Below are 20,840 nucleotides of genomic sequence, written 5' to 3'. Positions count from 1 at the left end.
AAACTCAAGAAAAATCTCATGTGTCCATCCAAATCTAAAAGGATGAAACAGAAGTTTAATATTGTATGAAGCCTCTTGCCTTCCTCTGGTCAGGCTCCTGACCTCTATGAAGTCAGAACAGGGATCCTCTGGGTCAAATGAATTGTTGCAAGCCCTCCAGTAACTAGCACACAGGTGTTTGGGTTTTTTCAGGAGTCCAGTACACATAAGGAATCTACCCCTGGCAGGCAGGAGGCCTCTAATTTGAGAAGCAGAGCAGTATTAACTACAGGCCGATTTTATCTATCCTGTTTCTCAGGAAGGGTGTCCAGGCCACCATGACATTTGGCATATGATGGGCATGAGAGCTTACTTTGCACACCATCTTAGACTGCTCACCCTTTAGAAACCCCCAGCCAGAATGTTATAATGAGTGTCTGTATGGAAGAAGATGAGGGCGATGTGGGAGTGTTTTTGTTAGAATAGTGGTCTTTTGTTTGGTGGTTGGAAAAGATGACTGGGTCCACCTCAGCTTGAACTCTGGTATGATGCCATTAGAGACTGAGTTCTGGAACTGATTTCAGAGAACTATTGCCATGAATTGTGTTGGGATTTTAGAAGGCCAGGCATTAGAGTAGCCTTTGGAAACTGAGATCTAGTCCGAGGCTGGCTTTCTCCACAGCACTGGGAATCTCAGTCAGGATTTCAAATGATTTTGCTGTTGAAGCTTTTTCAGCTATAGTTGAGAGCCAAAACTCACAGGAACCTCATATTTTAGACCCCAATGGGCCTGGATTCCTGTGACCTTTCGCCACTCCTTGGGAAGCCTTGCCTGCATGTGCTGTCCAGAGCTTTTACTGAAAGGAGATTCCTCAACACTAAATGGCTCCTGAATGAATCAAAATCCACAGTGTCAACTTCTTCATTCTTGAAAAATGGCTAGGCCAATACCATGAAGTTTTTGAGAATCCCATGACCAGAAATCCCTGGAGAACCTTTAGATCTCCGGTTGCTCATCATGACTGAACCAGCAACTGCCATTATTGGCTAAGTGGAATTCATGACCATGGTGAAGAACAGAGATGCCAGTGAGTAGGAGCCAGCAGGGAACTGGGCCTGGAGCAATGGAGTGCAGGTGTGTGATCCAACATCTTTGGTGGGCCCCTGTGGTTTTGTAATTGGCTTCCAAATGACATGTGACTGACAAGGTGCAGCCAGGAGACCAGAAAATATAAAGGCATGTTGTTGTGGGGAGAGGATTTGGGGCGATGCTCAGAAACAAGTTGCTATGCTCAAGTGCGAAAGATATATGGGGTAGCAGCCCAGTTTGTGTTTTTTCCTTGAGGTCCTGACTCACCCCACGTGACAAAGCTCCCTCCAGCACTGTGTCCCAGTTGACCTTTTTGTATTTCAAAAACAAACACCAATTTTCCAGGGAAGCTGCAAGAAATGCCATTAAAACTGGGCGGTGAGCCAAAGGCTTCACAATCCACCCAGGGAGACATTCATAACCGAACGGCCACATTTACCTGCAAAGAGAGGATTCAGCTCTGCTGCCTCTTGTTCCTATTGGAAAATAGGAACCCATGTCCTCCTGTTCACATAGACTCAGACCAAGCTTTCATGGTCTCACTACAAAGGAAGCTAAAGCACAAAGCTATATTTCTAGTGCACAAATGTCAGAGGCAGATAGTCAAGAAGTCATTAGGCCAGCAAAGTTCCATGTTTGTGGAATATTTACCTAATCCTCTACTTTTGGGATCTCTTTTGCCACAACCAAGTTTGTGAGCTCCTCAGAATTTCCAATTCCAGATATGTATTCACAGATTTTTTTCCTCTTCTCCTCTCATTGTGTCTTCTTTGGGGTGATAGTAATGTCCAGGGATTGTGGTGGATGACAGTGGAAGGTTTTTATGTGCCATGTGTTCGCATATATATTAGACTCATTTTCCATTTTGCCATTTGAAATATTGAATCTCTGTCACTAACCCATAACCTTCTAGGCTCTGACTACTTATCCTAACATTGAAAAAATTAATCCTAAAGGAATTGAAGTAGAGGCATTTGATAGGAGGCCTTTTGCTTCATCAGAGATACATATTATAAAACCTGTGACACATTTTTCTCATTTTACTTCTCCATGAATTTTCAAAATTAACAAATATGTAACTTCCTGACTCCCTGACTCGGTCCCCTGGGTCACAATGTATATTTTTATATACATATATATAATCCTTCTGCCATCACAGGTATATTCTTGAGAGTACTCTCACTTTGGAGAATACGAATTTCATGAATAGATCACTGCTTCCCAATACGCTGAGGTAACTGAAAATTCAACCTGTGGTGAGCTTTATACTTCAACAAGTTTAGATATGAAACAATGTAGAGGAAAATGAATATTTTGGTTACATTTGTGAAGGATATATATCCCCTTATGAATTTTGATTGGCATATGTACTATTACATTTCAATGTATTATATATATATAGTATGAATTTGTAAACATGAAATATATGTGTCATATACTTATACTACCTTGATTCTTTCATGTCCATCTGTGTAGATTTATAATCAACTTTTCACGAGATATTTTTCTGAAATATTTATTTTCTTGACATACATATTCATTTCTGATTACTCAAAATGAATTTCAGTGTATATTGAGTACTAACCCTAATATTTCTAGAGTAAGTGATCTAGTTTAACATCAATGAAAGTATATTCATGTGGGACATGTGTATTTTGAATTAAATTTTCATTCAAATTTGTTATATTCCTATTTCTTCAGTATATATACATCATAGGATCTATCATTTCATCCACAATTCACAAATTGCTATGCATATGATTCACTTTCAGTCACTCCCTGTATCAGATCCCATGTATTTCTCCATGTTGCTTTACTTGCTTTTTCATGAGATTTCTTTTATATCACATAACTTTTGAATTCCATCATCATTTTCGAAGCAAATTCAAACACGGTTTTTTATAATTAGTAACCCTATATTACCACTACATGTATAACTACTTGGATTGAATGTTTGTATGTGAATACCAGATTTCATGTATTTTTTCAAATATCAATTCAATCCATTATTTAAAATAGTAACCTGTTATATTTTTTATTCACCACATGGTCTATTCATGCATCATCTTTATTTACATAAAGCCAGGGTACACCTATTTTTATCCCCAAACTCTAAAGGATAGGGTTTCAAAACATGCTCCCAGAAATGGTGGAAGAAATACGCATGTCACCTGCTCCATGTATTCCTTTCATCACATCAACTTCTGGACACAAAATGCAAAACTCACACTGATCTTATTCTTCTACCAAAGCCTCATTTCAATGAGAGCATGGATTACAAAAATCATCTACATCTGCATTGCCAATTGTTTTCAAATTTCAATTCTATGGTGAGTATACACTTGTTTCTTCCTAGGATAGTGTGTTCAACCACCCCCCTGTTGAAAACAACCCTGATCTTATTACTCATTTTGTACTTTGCCTGATCTCCTAAAATCCCTATTGTTATCTATTTCCCCAAGTGCCTTGATGTGACTGACTCTTTTTGTGTGCTGACATTCCCATTTACACTTTAATAGAAATTCATTGGATTGCAAAAAGGGCCATTTGCAGGGACCAAAAGGGAGTTCAACTTCAAAGAATAGCCTGACAGTGCCAGGGACCAAAAAGGAGTTCTCCTTCAAAGAATAGCCTGACAGTTACAAGAAGCAGCCCCTGTGAGACATCTTGCCTGTCACACCCTGCAACCATCTATTTCTATGAGACATCCTATGGCCATTTGTCTTCCTGAAGCATCCTGTGTTATCTCACCTTGTGAAGACTTCTAGCAACTGCCTATAAGAGAGCTTCCCCATCCCCAGCCCATAAATACCCCTGTGTGAACAATAAAAATTTGCAGCTTGATCAGAACTACTGTCTCCTTTCGTGTCTCTTGTGTTTTTATTTCTCCCCATCTAGGTTCGCTGCCCACGTTGATGAGTCCTGTCCTACTGTCTTGCTGTCTCCTTTCGTGTCTCTTGTGTTTTTATTTCTCCCCATCTAGGTTCGCTGCCCACGTTGATGATTCCTGCCGGTCGGGACATTGGCGCCCAGTGTGGGGCTTGAGCCTTTTTTTTTTTTTTATCCATTTTTTTTAAATTTATTTATTTATTTTTTTATTGGTTATTCAAAACATTACAAAGATTGCAGAATTACATCGGTTACACATCCACATTTTTACATAATACCATAATAGTTACTGTTGTATTCTGCTACCTTGGAACGCTGTCCTCCGGGGAAGACTTGGCCAAGTGGGAGCTCGAGATCGCCTCGGCAGACACAACCCAGAGACAGATCCAGGAGGAGAGTGAGGACGACGCATGGTGAGTGACCCACCATGGGACAAGCAGTTTCATCACATGATTTGTTTTTGTCAGGCCTCAAGGAGGCCCTCAAGACACGAGGGGCTCGTGTTAAGAAAAATGACTTAAAATTATTATTTTCATACATAGGAGAATTGTGTCCATGGTTTCCCCTTGAAGGGACCATTGATGGTAAAAGATGGCTTAGAGTAGGAGAATGTTTAAAAGATTATTATGAATCCTTTGGCCAGGAAAAGGTGCCTGTTACCACCTTTTCTTACTGGAATTTAATTAATGAAATTCTTAAAAGTTCACCCTTTGACAATGGTACCTTAAAACTTGTCAGGATTGGGGAAGAGGCTATGTAAAAGACCTCTCCTCCCTCTTGTCCCCCCTCGGCATGCCCTTTAGTTAGTATAGACACAGATCCTTCTCAGTCTCCCCAGGACCCTGGGAGCCTTCCTGGTCCCGCTCAAAATCCCACCCTAATGAATAAGGCTCCAATGGTTACCAACCACCTTTATCCAGTTTTAAATCCCGGAGACACATTGACCCCTGGGGAGGAGGCTACCTTGGAGAAAGAAGCAGCTCACTACCTTTCAGAAGATCCACCACCTCTCAGGACCTCGCCACAGTCTATAGGACTTAGACATCCTCCTCCCTCCTATATTCCTCCTGCCTTTTGTGCTCCGGCCCTTCAGGGGCCAACTGCCCCCTCAGATATTTTTTCTCAACTTCCCCTGCCTAACCTGGCTCCCTTGCGAGAATCTCTCCAACATAGACGGGAACAGATCCAACTCTTAAAAGAATTAAGATCCCTTGACTCTGAACTCCGCTCATTAGCCCTAGGCACGAAGTCAACCCCAGCTGGCCCAAGGTGATCTAATACAAAGGCTAAGCTGTGCCATCGGCCTGTTCTCGCCTTCCCAATCACCCGCAGTCAGGCAGATAAGCCCGCCCAGGCTGAGGACAATGACTTAGACGAGGATCAAGAGGAGGAAGCAGGGGAAATGGATCAAGGGGATGAAGCGGGTGGGGGGGGGAGGGCAAGAGGAAGAGCAGGACTCAGAGGATGAGGAGTTCACCCTTAGGCAGGAAGAAACCCACAGTGTTTACAAAAAATTAAACCTGCGCTTTCTCGAAAAACTTAAAAAGGCTTGTACTCACTATGGACCCACTGCACCCTACACATTGGCTTTAATTGAGAGTCACAGCACACAATGGCTTACTCCTAATGATTGGAAATTTTTAGCCCGAGCCACCCTCAGTGCCGGAGACTTCCTGTTATGGAATGCAGATTTTAAAGAGCACTGTCGGGAAACTGCTCAAAAAAATTTAACTAAGGCTTCCTCTAAATCCTGGACTTATGTTAAGCTAGTGAGCAATGCGCATTTTGACACTAACCCTAAACAGGGGGGTTTCCCTGCTGGACTTTTGGCGCAGATGCAGACAGCTGGCTTACATGCTTGGAGACGCCTCTCTCAAAAGGGCTCAGCTACCACTTCCCTAGCAAAAATTCGACAAGGGCCTGACGAGCCTTATAGCGACTTTGTTGCCCGGCTTAACCTAGCCACGGAGCGCCTGCTTGGACCAAGCGAAAGCACCTTTGTAAAACATCTTGCCTCTGAAAACGCCAACCCGGCATGTCAGGATGTTCTTCGACCACACAAGGATAAAGGGAAACTTTCTGACTTTATTAGACTCTGTGCTGGGGTGGGTGAAGCCCATGCCATGGGTCTTGCCATAGGTGCCACCTTTACCAAGGCCTTTCGCAATCCTGGCTCATGTACTTGCTTTACTTGTAAACAACCTGGCCATTTTGCATGGGAATGTCTGACAGGCAAACAAAGCCTAGGGATAGCGTCTCCTCAAACTGGGGCTAAACCACCCCCAGCCACCCTTTGCTCTACATGTGGTAAAGGTCATCACTGGGCCAATGAGTACAGATCTAAGACAAATGCCCTTGGACAGCCTATTTTTTCCCGCTTCTTGGGAAACTCCCTTCGGGGCCAGCCCCTGGCCCCGACCTCCCCCAGGACAAACCCAGGGGCAATAAGGTTTGTTCCCTCCCAAACTCCCAACCTACCTCACAATCCTTCTCCACGATTGCCTCCCTCCAATGAGCCACCCCAGGCAGCACAGGATTGGACCTCTGTGCCACCACCGATACAATACTAGACTCCATGCGAGGGCCCCAAATAATACCCACTGGGATTATGGGTCCCCCTCCATCTCATACGTGTGCCCTTATTCTTGGAATAGCCTCTACTACCTTACAAGGTGTTCAGGTCTTCGCTGGCATTATTGATAATGATTTCACTGGAGAAATAAAAATACTGGTCACAGTTATCAATGGACTTGCGGCCATCTCAGCAAGAACAAGACTTGCACAATTAATACTCCTTCCCTTAGATTCTTGAGGCACTTCCACTGCCCACCCTACCACGGGGGACTGCCTCCTTGGGCTCCTCTGATGTGTATTGAGTTCAGCCCATTTCTCACAATAGACCCACCCTTACCCTACATATTGAAGGAAAGGAATTCCAAGGAATCCTAGATACTGGCGCTGATGCCACAGTTATTTCTCAAAAACACTGGCCATCAGGTTGGCCCCTCACCCCATCCTTGACTGACCTTAAAGAGATAGGAAAGTCAAAAAATCCTCTGGTCAGCTCTAGGGCTCTTAGCTGGGCTGATAAAGAGGGCAATAAGGGAACTGTCACTCCTTTCGTTGTTCCTGACCTCCCTGTTAACCTATGGGGCCAAGATATTTTGAGTCAAATGGAAGTTATTCTTGCCAGTCCCAATTCCATGGTGACTCATCAAATGCTTTGTATAAACTTTGTTCCTGGTACAGGCCTTGGGAGACTGAGACAAGGACTGGTTGAGCCCATACAACCCATACAAAAAACAAATACATATGGACTTGGGCATTCGGATTTTTAGTGTCGGTCCCGGACCCTCCTGTACCCCATGCAGATAAGATTATTTGGGAGACTCAGACTCCTGTGTGGGTGGATCAGTGGCCCCTTACCCAAGAAAAATTGGAGGCTGCCTCCATGTTAGTGCAAAAACAGCTGGCAGCCGGCCATGTAGAGCCCTCAACCTCACCACGGAATACTCCTATTTTTGTTATCAAGAAAAAATCAGGCAAATGGCGCCTTTTACAAGATTTGCATGCCATTAATAAAGTTATGCACCCGATGGGAGCACTACAGCCAGGCATTCCCACACCAGTGGCTATTCCCAAAAATTATTGTAAAATGCTTATTGACTTAAAAGATTGCTTTTTTTTACCATTCCTTTACATCCTGAGGATAGACCCTATTTTGCCTTTAGTCTATCTCGCATTAATTTTCAGGGCCCTATGCAGAGATTTCAATGGAAGGTTTTTCCCCAAGGTATGGCCAACAGCCCTAGTCTGTGCCAAAAATATGTCGCTCAGGCAGTAGACCCTGTGAGAGAGCGATGGCCACAAATTTATATTTTACACTACATGGATGATATGTTAATTGCTACAACTAATAACCATGACCTTAATAATTGTTACTTGGACCTTTACAAAGCCCTCACTACCTTGGGACTACAGATAGCTCCTGGCTCCTGATAAGGTTCAAACACAGGACCCTTATATCTATTTGGGCCCTAAACTTCAAGATAATCAGATCCAAATTCCTAAAATACAACTACATGTGGACCATCTTCACACCCTTAATGATTTTCAAAAATTACTGGGGGATATTCAATGGCTAAGACCATATTTAAAATTACCCACTTGTGTACTTTTGCCCTTAATGATATTTTGAGAGGCGATTCCCACCCCTCCTCCCCTTGAAAGCTTACTCCCGAGGCACGACAGGCATTAAACCAAGTCACAGAAGCCATTGCCCAACAGTTTGTTACACAAATTTCCTATAACCTTCCTCTGGTTCTGGTTATTTTACACAGTAAATATTTTACTCATACACCCACAGGAATATTTTGGCAGCGGGATCCACATTTTAAAAATAAAGGCTGCCCCTTGCTTTGGGTCCATTTACCCACCACATCCTCAAGGTTATTACTGTTTATCCTGCTCAGGTAGCTTCTATTACTATCAAAGGTCGCTTTCTTTCTCATTTTGGCAAAGACCCTGATAATATTTTAATTCCATATTCTAATGACCAAACCCAATTTTTACTACAGACAGCGAATGAATGGGATATTTCCCTATCAGGCTTTTTGGGAAAAATTGATAACTACCTCCCCAATGACCCCCTTTTACATTTTGCCCAATTATATCCATTTATTTTTCCCAAAATTACTCAAAAGTCTCCTATTCCTCAACCCCTTACTGTCTTTACAGATGGTTTCGGTAATGGCCGTGTGGCCTTTGTTGTCAATAACCAGCCCACCACCTTTGATACTGTCTATCAGTCAGCACAGCTTGTGGAATTCTTTGCCATAACACAAGTTTTTATAACATTTTTTTGAAAAGCCTGTTAATATTTATACAGACAGTGCCTACATTGCCCACTCTGTACCCCTGCTGGAGATTTCACCCGCCAATAAGGCTTCTTCCAATGCAGCCTTTCTGTTTCACCAGCTTCAGCAGCTAATTCAGGCCAGACAACACCCATTTTTTTTCTTAGGAAATATTAGGGTACACTCTGATCTTCCTGGCCCTCTAACACAAGGTAATGCCCAAGATGATGCGGCAACTCATTCCATCTTTCCAATTTTTGTTGGCTCCGTTCAAAAGGCCACGGAGTTACACAATCTTCACCATCTAAATTCCCAGAGACTTCGATTACTTTGTGAAATTACCAGGCAACAGGCACGAGAAATAGTAAAAGCATGTCCTACTTGCACTGTCTCCCTCCCCATTCAACACTTGGGAGTTAACCCCCGAAGATTACTGCCCAATCAGATTTGGCAAATGCATGTTAATCATTTTCCTAAATTGAAAAAACCAAGTATATACACGTTTCTATAGATAACTTCAGTGGCTTTATTTTTGCATCACCACATTCTGGAGAGGCTACCAAAGATGTCCTTTCTCATCTTGTTTCAGACATTTCTGTAATGGGTAAACCAATACATATTAAAACAGATAATGGCCCTGCATATACCAGTGCCAAGTTTAAACAGTTTTGTGCTATCTTACAAATTTGTCATACTACTGGAATTCCATACAACCCTCAGGGCCAAGGCATTGTGGAACTTGGCTAACCCGCTAACCCACCTTAAGGCTTTTGCCCTTGTATTTACCACTCCCAGGGATCACCTTAACCATGCATTATTTGCCCTTAATTTTCTTACACTAGACAGTGAAGGCCATTCGGCCACAGACAGACACTGGCATCCCTCGTCCAATTCTGTTCGCCCACCTGTTATGTGGCACGATCCCCTTACAAATAAATGGAAAGGCCCAGATCCTGTCTTCATCTGGGGAGGAGGCTCAGCTTGTGTTTTGGACCAAGAGCAAGCAGCCCCAAGATGGTTACCAGAATGCCTGGTTAAACAGGTCAATGACTTACCTCAACCCAGGGACAAAGACCCTCTCCCTGAGGACAAATTTTCCTCTTTTTCATATGCAGCCAACAATCTGTGTGAGGATCCTGCTTAAGGCACTTCTGTTGAACAGGTTTGTACACGGAGGCCTTGGCCCTCCACCTTCCAACATCATGGAGTACCTTTTTGGCTCCCCCTGTGAATGCAAGGAGGATCTTGGACTCAGGCTCCCACTAGTTGGACCCAGAATGTTGACTGTGTGACTAAGGTGGTTTACCTCTGTGCTGAGGTAGACCATAAACTCAGAGGAGTTCACCAGCCTAAATGGGTATGTGTCAACAAACCAAAGATTATTCCCCCCAGTACAAGTAAAGCTCTCCAAAATTGTTCTGCTACTTGCACGCATACCCAGACGATGCATGTCTCTTGTTATGCGTTGGCCTCAATTTGTGTTACCAAGCAGGGAGAACAATTTTTTGAAGCCACCCTAACTAAAACTCGTGCAGCAGGGAGGACCACTATTCATTATACCCCCGTTCTCTTTGACCGGGGAGGAGAAGGCAAATACACCAAGCTACAGTCGGCTGGATGCCAAGGCACTGTCAGTAAACCCTCCTACTGGCCCATTAAGGCCCCTACTGGGGTCTCTGATGGTGGAGGACACACTGATGCTGTCAAGCATCTTCAGATAATCAAACATTTGAAACCCCAAATCCCTGAGCTCACATATCATCCCTTAATGCTGCCTAAATCCCAGCTCCCAGATTTGGATACCAATACATTAGCTATTTTGGAAACTACCTTCTCCTTGCTTAATAATTCCAACCCCACCATTGCTGGTGATTGCTCGCTCTGCATGACAATAGGGGCAATCATGCCTATGGCAGTTCCTATTAATTCTATCATAGACGATGATGATACATGCCAACCCGGATTTCCTTTTAAAGTACAGTCCATAGGCACTTTTACATCATGTCTTTTAGGCGTGATGCAGAATAATACCTATGATATTGATGTTGGAGGTACTTCCTTTGGAAATTGCTCAACAGTACAAAATTATTCCTCACCCACCCCACCTCTTTGTCCCCCCAATGGCACAGTTCTTATGTGTGGAGTAAACTCGGCCTTCCCCAGGCTTCCAGAGAATTGGACCGGTGGCTGTGTTCTTGCCTTATTACTCCCTGATATAACTATTGTCCCAGGAGACAAACATCTACCCATTCCTAGCCTAGACACCTTAGTCAAAAGACACAGGCAAGTAGTACAGGCCTTACCACTCCTTGCCAGCCTGGAATAACAACTGCTGTGGGCACAGGTACAGCTGGCTTAGGCATGGCTATACACTCTTACCGTCGCCTGTCTCAACAACTTATAAATGATGTACAAACTCTATCAGGAACCCTTAAAGATTTACAGGACCAAATAGACTCCCTGGCAGAAGTGGTCCTTCAAAACAGATGAGACTTAGATTTGCTGACAGCTAACCAGGTAGGTATTTGCTTGGCCCTAGGGGAATGATGCTGCTTCTTTATTAACGCCAATAAATCAGGCATAGTACACACTAAAATTAAGCAGCTTCAAGAAGATTTAGAAAAGAGATGATAGGAACTATTTGAAAATCTCCTCTGGACTGGGCTTAATGGATTTCTACCCTACCTTCTTCCCCTAGTAAAAGATAGTAGACTCCTTTGGAGATGATCCAGGGACCAGGGCAGGTGCCCATGGGAGTGGGGGTGTCTTGTATTTTTGTAGACACCCCCCAACACACACACACACACACACACACAAACACACACACTCTTTTGTTCCTACCTTCTTGACCACAAACAGGAAGAGAACTGCGCAGGGGGTAATTGCTTGTATTGAAAAATAAAATCCTTCCCTCCCCCTGAGGAGTTAGCAACCAGTTTTTGGAGAAGTACTCTCTACTCATTTCCTTTCCTTTGATAATCAGCTTCCTGTCCTTGGAACCAGTGTCATTATTAAACAATTTGTTTAGCCCAGGATACCCACTCGGTTTCATGTCAGAAATCTGACCTAGGAAGCTCCTTTATTCCAGTTTGCCTCTGAGGAAACTACAGGGCACCTAGCTAGTAAGTTCAGTTCAGCTTCAGAAGGACTCCTCGTACAGCAACCAAAAGAAGGACACAGCAATCTTTGAGGACATCAGTTTTACAGAGGATTCCTCAAAGTTCTAGAATGTCATTGGTTCAACCAAAAGGAAAGCATTATAGACAACTGTATCCTGTGGAAAAGGAGGGAAGAGCAAAAGGTAAAAAAAGGTGGAGGAAACTACAAAGAGATCCTTGCTCTTGCCACAATGGACCCAAGAATGGAGAAAAGAAAACTTGAAAAGGCATCCAGTAAGCTAGATCTGACAGGAGAAAATGGGGGAGATCAAGTAAACTACAGGATTTTACCAGGAAGCCTGAATGAGTAGAAAATTAAACTTGATTTTTCCCGAAGCTTGATCATAATCACAAAATAACTTTGATTTTGAAGACATAATATGTATGCACACATTTGCATACATTTCCTCTGCAATCATCTATCCATTGTCTATGTATTGATAGGAAATATGGTAGTCAGGTATTTCTGTGGTAAGTAGAAACTAGATATTCTGTGATAATATCTTATAGCCTGAATATGAGTAAGCAAAATTTTAAATTCAGACCAATATTCTTTACAAAATATTTGTTTTGTTTTGATTTTTCTTTTTACTGTGAAGATTCACCATATTCTTTAGTGGAAATCAAACTTTTGCCTTTATTAAAATAAGTAATAAAACTCTTTTTCTTAACATGTAGGCTTGCATAAAATCTCATAAAGTTTGCAAAGTTTTTTTTCTAATATTTATTCGATGTTTTACATATTGAAAAGGTCATTAAATAGGTGAGATGTTCTGTCTTTGTTACCAAACATATTTGAAAACTACACTTGCCATGGTCATCGTGAAAAAGGTAGGTGACAGAAAAAAACCAATGAGTTTTTTACATAAGTTAAAATTAGTTTCTATAATAGGCACAGAGAACAATAGATTCTGGAATCAGATTCCTTGAGATAGAAAAACTACTTAATCTCTCTGCCTGTTCCCTATTTATGTCTAAAGGAGGTTCAAATGAAGCATTGCACATAAAGTCCTAAGAATAATATCTGATACCTGGTGTGTCATTCATGTGTTTTATGCTTTGATTAAAGACACTCATACATTTGTTATCATATAGTGTTTTTAACGGTATTAGTTGTTACTTTTGAAGTCTGTATTCACAATCAAAACATTGTAAAAATCATACACTAGAATACAACATTCAATGTTTGAAAAAAGTCTCATATGAGTCAGAAGAACAAAATTAAACTTGAGATGCTTTGATTGACTAGACAAACACTTGCCAACAGTTCTCATATGGACTGATTTTGATTAGCATCTTCCCCAAATTTCATGATAGTTGATGGGTAATGTTGTTGACTTTGTGGCTAGTGTTTTCTTAATGAATTCGTGGTATGGTAGTGGAAAATATGAACCACTGTGAGAAAAATCTATAAGTTACCAAGAAAGGAGAATTCTATACATTTTAACCAGCTAATTCTTCAACTTTAAAGTTTTTAAAGGGCCTCCTAAAATCTTTCACAATTTCTTTTAAACACAGTTTGCTGAATAAAATAATGAGAATTTAAATCATTAGACAAGCAAAAGTCTCTGATGTTCACAAATCATATTTTCTTTGCCTCTGTAGATAAGTATGCCAGTCATGAGAGTCACCTACCTCTTCTCCTGTGAATGACAGTATCCTGCAAACTGACTGCATTTTGCTTTTGTAGTACTGGGGATTGAATTCAGGGCCAAGCAAGTGTTTGCCCAGCCCTGAAATTACTATGGTTTTCAAATTTCCACAATGAGCATGACCAGAGAACAGACAATAGAGGTTGAGATGATATAATATCTATGATAACTTAGAGTTTTGTCTATGAGATTAATTAATATATCAAATAAATTCATTATTAATATATTTCTAAGTTCAGGTTAGGAATTCAAGAATAATCTTATCTCCAAAGAGAAAATGAGTCATAATGGCAAAAAAAAGGGATTGAAATATCTTCTCAGTCTAAATGGTCTATTGTCTCTGTGACACATTTGAGGTTCCATTTCTGTCTCTTTCTGTAATATTTTGACTGTGATTTCCCACTGGCATCTGGAGACCTAGAAAATATTTTCATTCATTTTGGCAAGGGGTAGGGGAAGCTACCAGTGGAAAGATGTCTTAAAGCGAAGAGAGGCTTCAAAAATATAAATTTTTGGACATACTTACAAATAAAATTGGTTAAAGTGCTGTATTTGCTGAAAAGCAGACAAGAACAAAGTAACTGATGCAAGTACTTTAATTTTTTTAAATTAAATAATCAGTTGTTATTCTAATTAGAAAAAAATTAAAAAATAATAAAATTTAAAAACTGATATTGCAGAACAAAAATTAATTCCTAAAATGAAGGAAAGAAACATCAATTTTCTGATCATAAAAAACTAGAAAAAAGGAACATTTTTTACATATACCATTACAATGGAATTTCATAACTGTATCTAATAAAAATAACAACATAAGTTCCCCCTCCACTTAGATGCCTCTATAACATAAGAAAATTTATGTCTAAGCAAGTTATTTTTATTTCTTTGGATGAGCACAATATGCCTAGTAAACTTCTTCCCATACAATGACTGAAAGTGGGAATATTCATTAACAAGAATTGTTGAGATTCCATCTGTATTCAGTACAAGACACTTGTGTATCTGTATAAAGTTAGACACCTTAGATCTGTGTAAGATAATTTCAGTTTGATCACTTATATTTAGATTAGTATTTTAACAAATTTCTTAAATATTGATTATATACCTAAATATATATATATATATATATATATATATATATATATATATATACACACACTGTTATATATTACCTAATGTATGTAACTTCTAAGTTATATTACATAATATATATAACTTCTAAGTTATCAATTAATGTATTTGAGGGCAGCACCTTTCATTCACAGAATGTATTATATTGAACCACCTGATAATATATTTTTTGTAATTCAAATGGCTTTAATATCAGCAATGTCTAATGGGTCCACCTAATCTATTTACTATACATTTGTTCAATGTATGTATTTATGTATTTCTGAATGATGAATTATCATTTACAGGCTTTTACAATTATTTTGAAGTGTCTTTGAAAACCATCAATATTTTAATTCTGTATCTATACTCAATAAAATACTAGTAGGTCTTTATATTTGCTTATCAAGTGATGGTTTAAATATGCTGAATATCAGCATTAGATAGTTTGTGGCAATTTCATACTTATACATTGAAAAAAATTTTCTGGTAATTTATATAAATTCTATTTACTACTGATTTTATTTGTCAATTATTTGAATTCAATTTAATTTGAATTAAAATTTTAAGTGAAAAATAAAAGCATAAAACTGTAGAGAATAATGAGTTACTATGTGATATGTTGGTACATGTACATATTGTACAGTGTTTAAATAAGGTTAAAATATTTTTCTTCTCAAAATATTGAGTATTAAGGACAGGAGGCAGTTTGATCATACTATTGGAAGCTAATCCTAGTAAGCAGATTGTTTACGAACAGCCTGAACATTGTTTAATATTAAGGAATAAAAGGAAGAACCAAATATGGTTGGAATAACATATATTAAATTATGCAATACCAGTGTGGGATTCATAAGCTGAAACAATGACCCATACTATTAGTAAAATATTGATCATTTAAAAATGTTTATATAGCCAGGGTCAGTCATGCCCACCTGTAATCCCAGTGGCCCTGGAGGCTGAGGCTTTGGTGATTTCAAAGCCAGCCTCAGAAAAAGCAAGGCACTAAGCAATTAGTGGGACCCTGTCTCTAAGTAAAATAGAAAAACAAGGCTGAAGATGTGGCTCAGTGGCAGAGAGCCTCTGAGTTCAATCCCTGGTACACCCTCAAAAAATGTTTATATATATATAATATACTTTATATAATGTTTATAGATGTAATAAATTTATTTCATTGATGCCATTTTATGTGATTGTCAAATGGTCTTTAGACTTTTTTTTAGAAATTTAAAAGGATATTTTACAAAGGTGCATGTTTTTCTTTATTTCAAGTTAATATACTTATTCCACTATTAGGTAATCTGAGTGAGAATTAGGGTTAATAACTCTGAATATACTAATCAAGAATGTCTACTTAGTCCATTAATAATTTTTAATGTTCTCTTTGTACACTTCTACATGGACTGAACAAATGAGATTAGAAGAAAAATTGCATAAATATTAAATTTAAGTTATGTAGATTTAACAAAATGTATTATGTGGTCCCACTACATTTTAGTTTGTGCAAAAATGGAACTTAAGTAAGTTATCTTGTTTTCAAATTTGTCACAAAATTTTTCCAACTAAAAAAGGAAGATATTCTATTAATGTGAAATAATATTGGTTAAAAAAAGAATATGGATTTATAATTATAATGAATAAATCACTATGGATAACATAAATGTTGATTCAAATGACATAATAGTAATTAAAGTCATCAAATGTCCTATGTGTTTTGAATTTTAGCATCTGTTTATTTCCAGGTGTTTTTAATGGATGAACATTGCTTAGTAAATCTTGTTTTAAGTAAACACATACTTTGGGACAAGAATAAATAAAAGTTAGTATAAGTTTAAATGGGGGTAGGTAGTAACTACCTTCATAATATTAATCTATTTTATTTTAAATATTTCACATCATAGCCACCTAAAATCAGCAGTTTTAAAAATTGGTAACACTTCAGAAATATAAAACAAAGCAATAGCTGTGTTTTATGGCAGAATACATATCTTTATGAACAATAAACTTAATGAAATTAAATAAATGATAAGAAAAACCTCAAATTATAATCACAGAGAAATTGTTAGCAACAGTTTATAATATCACAATATAGTATAGCAAGAAGTTTTCAAATATACTAAGCAGTATCCAAGAATTAATATTCATAAGATCTTTTCTTGAAGCTACATAATTATGCTTCTTACAAAAACTTTCCTCATGCATTTTATTAATTCTACAATATTTCCTTCTCAAAAATTGTGTTACCTAATTTTCACTGGTCACTCATCTAGAACAAATTTGGCCTTCTCTGTGACTTAACGTGCTCATGGTAAGAAAGTTAATTTACTGAGTACAAAAAAATGACCTTAGATGATTTTATTTAGCTCAGGGGACGAATTTTTATAAAAATTTTTAGTTATTAACAAATTATAGACTATATGTCATCTTGCTTAGTCTGTTACTTCTACTATATCATTGATCCATTTCTAATTTAAAAGTTTTGTTTTCCTCTCTCTCACCTTTATTTGAAGACAGTGAAAACACAAATCTGTTGGCTATCACAGTGACATTCTCACTGGAGGCAGGTAGCAAACATTTATGTAATTAATAAATATTTATTAAGTGAACAAACATGAATGTGAATGTCATAGGATTTCATAGGTGTATATGAGAGAAAATTCAGAATGCAATTGTGAAGAAGAATCTCTTTAGTTGGTTTAAATACAAAGCTGCAATTAAAACTAAATTATTATAAATATCATCCTATGATACTTTAGATTTTTCTTGAAAAATAGAATAATCAATAAACAAGTTAATACTTACAAAATACAATGACTATCAGAATAAGAATTTTTCCAAATATTAAAACAAGAGGACAGATTTTGATACCACTATTTAGACATGCATTTTTGTTGAATTTAGTAATTCTAACTATAAAACCAAAGTTAAATATCCATTCTATTCAACAACCGTATATATGTCTCATATAAGATACTAAACTAGCATCTAAATTGTCTCAACTATAGTTTTATATCATAATACATGTCTGGAGGTTATTGATTGAATTAAAATTAAATAAAAATTCATTTCTTTTCACTTTAAATTATTTCTCATGATAAAGAAAAAAATTAAGTGTTTAAATCTGCATCAACAAACCTTGCAGAATAATTTTGGTTAAAAAAAGAATATGGATTTATGATTACAATGAATAAATCACTATGGATAATATAAGTATTGATTCAAATGACATAATAGTAATTACAGTCATCAAATGACTGTGTGTTTTGAATTTTAGCATTCATTTTAAATTTTAGCATGTCAAAAGGGGAGTAAAGAACAAAACAAAATTCATACTATTCAAAGATAATGGCCAATTCCTAAATAATTAAGAAATTGTATTATAATGTCAGAGTTACTGACCTAGAAATATATGACTAACTTACATACAAGAATATTATTTTGTATATTTAAATATTTTAGAAGAGAAAATGATTTTGAAATAGTTTATAATTCTAAGTATTTGCTGAGTTTAGAATAAATTCTAATAGTTCTGAAACATTCTGTACATTATAGCAAAATTCTTCTTATAGTTAAAACTGCCTAAACTACATTCACAGTTCCTTTCAGTAAACTTCAAAAAAATTCATGTATCTTTCATTATTTCATATTTTGAACAAATCATGACCTCATTAACTTTATAATAAACATTTTGTTTTCCTTAATAAAGTAATGTAATATCACACTTGTTCTATTATAGGTTTTATTGTGTGTGTGTGTGTGTGTGTGTGTGTGTGTGTGTGTGTGTGTGTAAACTACACTAAAGTTAGCATAGGTTAAAGATTTTATAACTCTTCATCATGCACTTTTCTATATGATTTAAGTAAATCACATTTTCAGATATGGAATTCATTATGTAATATTTAGAATAATGTGAAATATTCTATAATTGTAATAATTGGCTCTTTATTGTTATTATATCTTGATCATTTAAACTCATTTAAACTTAAAAATTTAAATCATTTAAAGTTTCTTCATATTGGAAGTATGTAGTCAGATCTCATTAAAGATCAATATAGCATGAAGAGACCAAATATAACAAAGTGATTTATAAGAAATCATACAGATAAGAAATTATTAATAAAACCCCCAAAAAGCTGTAGCACTAAGTTCTCTGTCTCATAGAAACATGCAAGCACACACACACACACACATACACACACACACACACACACACACACACACACATATTGAATGTACTACAGAACTTTAAAAAACCTTTAAAGTAATTTTGTCTGAAGTTATTTTTTTTCTGAATTTCTAACCCACTGAAATTAAAATTTACAAATTATTTTTTAACAAAATTACAGTCTTTTCAGTAAGTACAAGTGTGTTTTTAAATGTATATTTGCTAAAACTTGGCTATACAATTATAAATGGACTTATTAGTAGTTATTAAAGAGAATTTCCTAGAATTAGACAAGTTCATATTTTTCAACTTGGTGGGGGGGATCTTTTAATGCCAAGTAGCAAGGGCTTAATGACCCTTAATTTTAACTTAAGTGTCACTTAATATAGTTGATTCTATTAAATATCTCAGAATCAATGACAAAATATATGCTGTCATATTTTTAGAGATGGCAGCTACCCCTAAAAAATGGTTGTTTATCACATACGTTGGCCATATCTGTTTACATTAAAAGTCTTTAAGCTTCTATGTTATATAGTACAAATGTAGGAAACAGTACACACAATCGAATGAAACAAACCTGGATTTTAGTTCTATTGTCACTATTTCCTAGCTAGTTAACTTCTTCCTTTTCATTAATTACTGTGAGTCACCATTATTCAAGATAAATTATAAATATAACTTTTGTGGGACTCTTTGGATTGACTATAATGCAGTCAAAGTGAATACCACACTGCTTGGCACATGGTAGTAATTTTACTGTAGCTAAAAGATTTATAAATAGTTGTCTTTTAATGCAAATTATGTATATGCCATCAAATTTGAGAAAGGAATGTAGAAGTGTAAAAAATGACTGAGATAGCAAAGAGTCATATCATTGAGTGTCCATCATATGGTCAATTCTAAGGAAGACTACCTATGGGACGCATATGTGAGGGTAGAGGAAGGAGAGGAAAACATCAGGTTGACTTCATTTCCATTTAGCGGGGATTCTATTCTCTCCAACAGTTTTAGTTTTATTGCATGTTCATGAATCCACAAAGCACTGATCCAGACTGATGAAAAGCACACTGGGATCTTTTCTCTTTTGATGGTTCACATGGCAACTTTATTTTTGTTGCTGGATTTCTCTAGTTGTGTAGAGCATTTTCTGGTTTTGCTGGCATGATTCTTGATTGGAAACAATCATGCGGAAACAGCTATTATATGACTTGAGAGTGATATTACATACCAGGTATCATTTTTGTCTTTCTAAAATAGATAAAATAATAGTGATTTAGCCAATACCTTTTCTTTGTGGAGGAAAAAATCAAACTATTTATTATTTTGCATCATCTCCCAAATTCTAATTTTAATCTAGACTTTGTAAAGAATGATCAAAGCCCGATAATATTTCTGCTATAGTTTTCCAGATTATAGCAAATTAATGCTTTGGTAGCAAGATGGAGATGAGGGGAGGAGTGAAGGACTTATTCAACAAATAGATATAATGGAATCAATGACCTCCAAAACTTCTGACGTCACTGGGGGCCTGTGAAAGGAGTACTTACAGAGGGCAGCTTGCAGTGGAAAGGACCTGAATTGTATCTGAAGATTAATACTCATGGTATTGCTCTAAATCAGAGCTTAGAAAATAAGAAATAATGGCTAATGAGAAATAACAGTTAAATTGTTGCAAACAATCAAAAGTGTTGCTGGAGAAACCAGGTCTTCACATTGCTTTATTGCAAGGCCAATAAAGAAAATGGAAACAAAGTCTAACTACAATATTTCCCAATGTTATTTAATATGAATCTGTCAAAGATACAAAAATAGAAGATTTGCATATTGGTTTGAATAAATTGAGCCTGAGGAAATTCAATCAATAACTTACTTTAAGATCTTTAATCGCATAAGGTTTTTGGCTGAGATTTTACTTCGTTTTATTCAAAAGGACCCAAG

General features: G+C 37.3%; 1 pseudogene; it reads left to right on the top strand.

Annotated features, from left to right (window-relative positions):
- LOC143410755 (ruvB-like 1) overlaps nucleotides 1-4,114 on the top strand; it is a 41,341-nt pseudogene extending 37,227 nt beyond the window's left edge.
- Nucleotides 4,115-20,840: the final 16,726 nt, after the last annotated feature.

This window comes from Callospermophilus lateralis, unplaced genomic scaffold, assembly GCF_048772815.1.
Source record: "Callospermophilus lateralis isolate mCalLat2 unplaced genomic scaffold, mCalLat2.hap1 Scaffold_122, whole genome shotgun sequence".
Classification (NCBI taxonomy): domain Eukaryota; kingdom Metazoa; phylum Chordata; class Mammalia; order Rodentia; family Sciuridae; genus Callospermophilus; species Callospermophilus lateralis.
The sequence above is the reverse complement of the archived record's forward strand: the minus strand, read 5'-3'. Positions and strand labels throughout refer to the sequence as shown.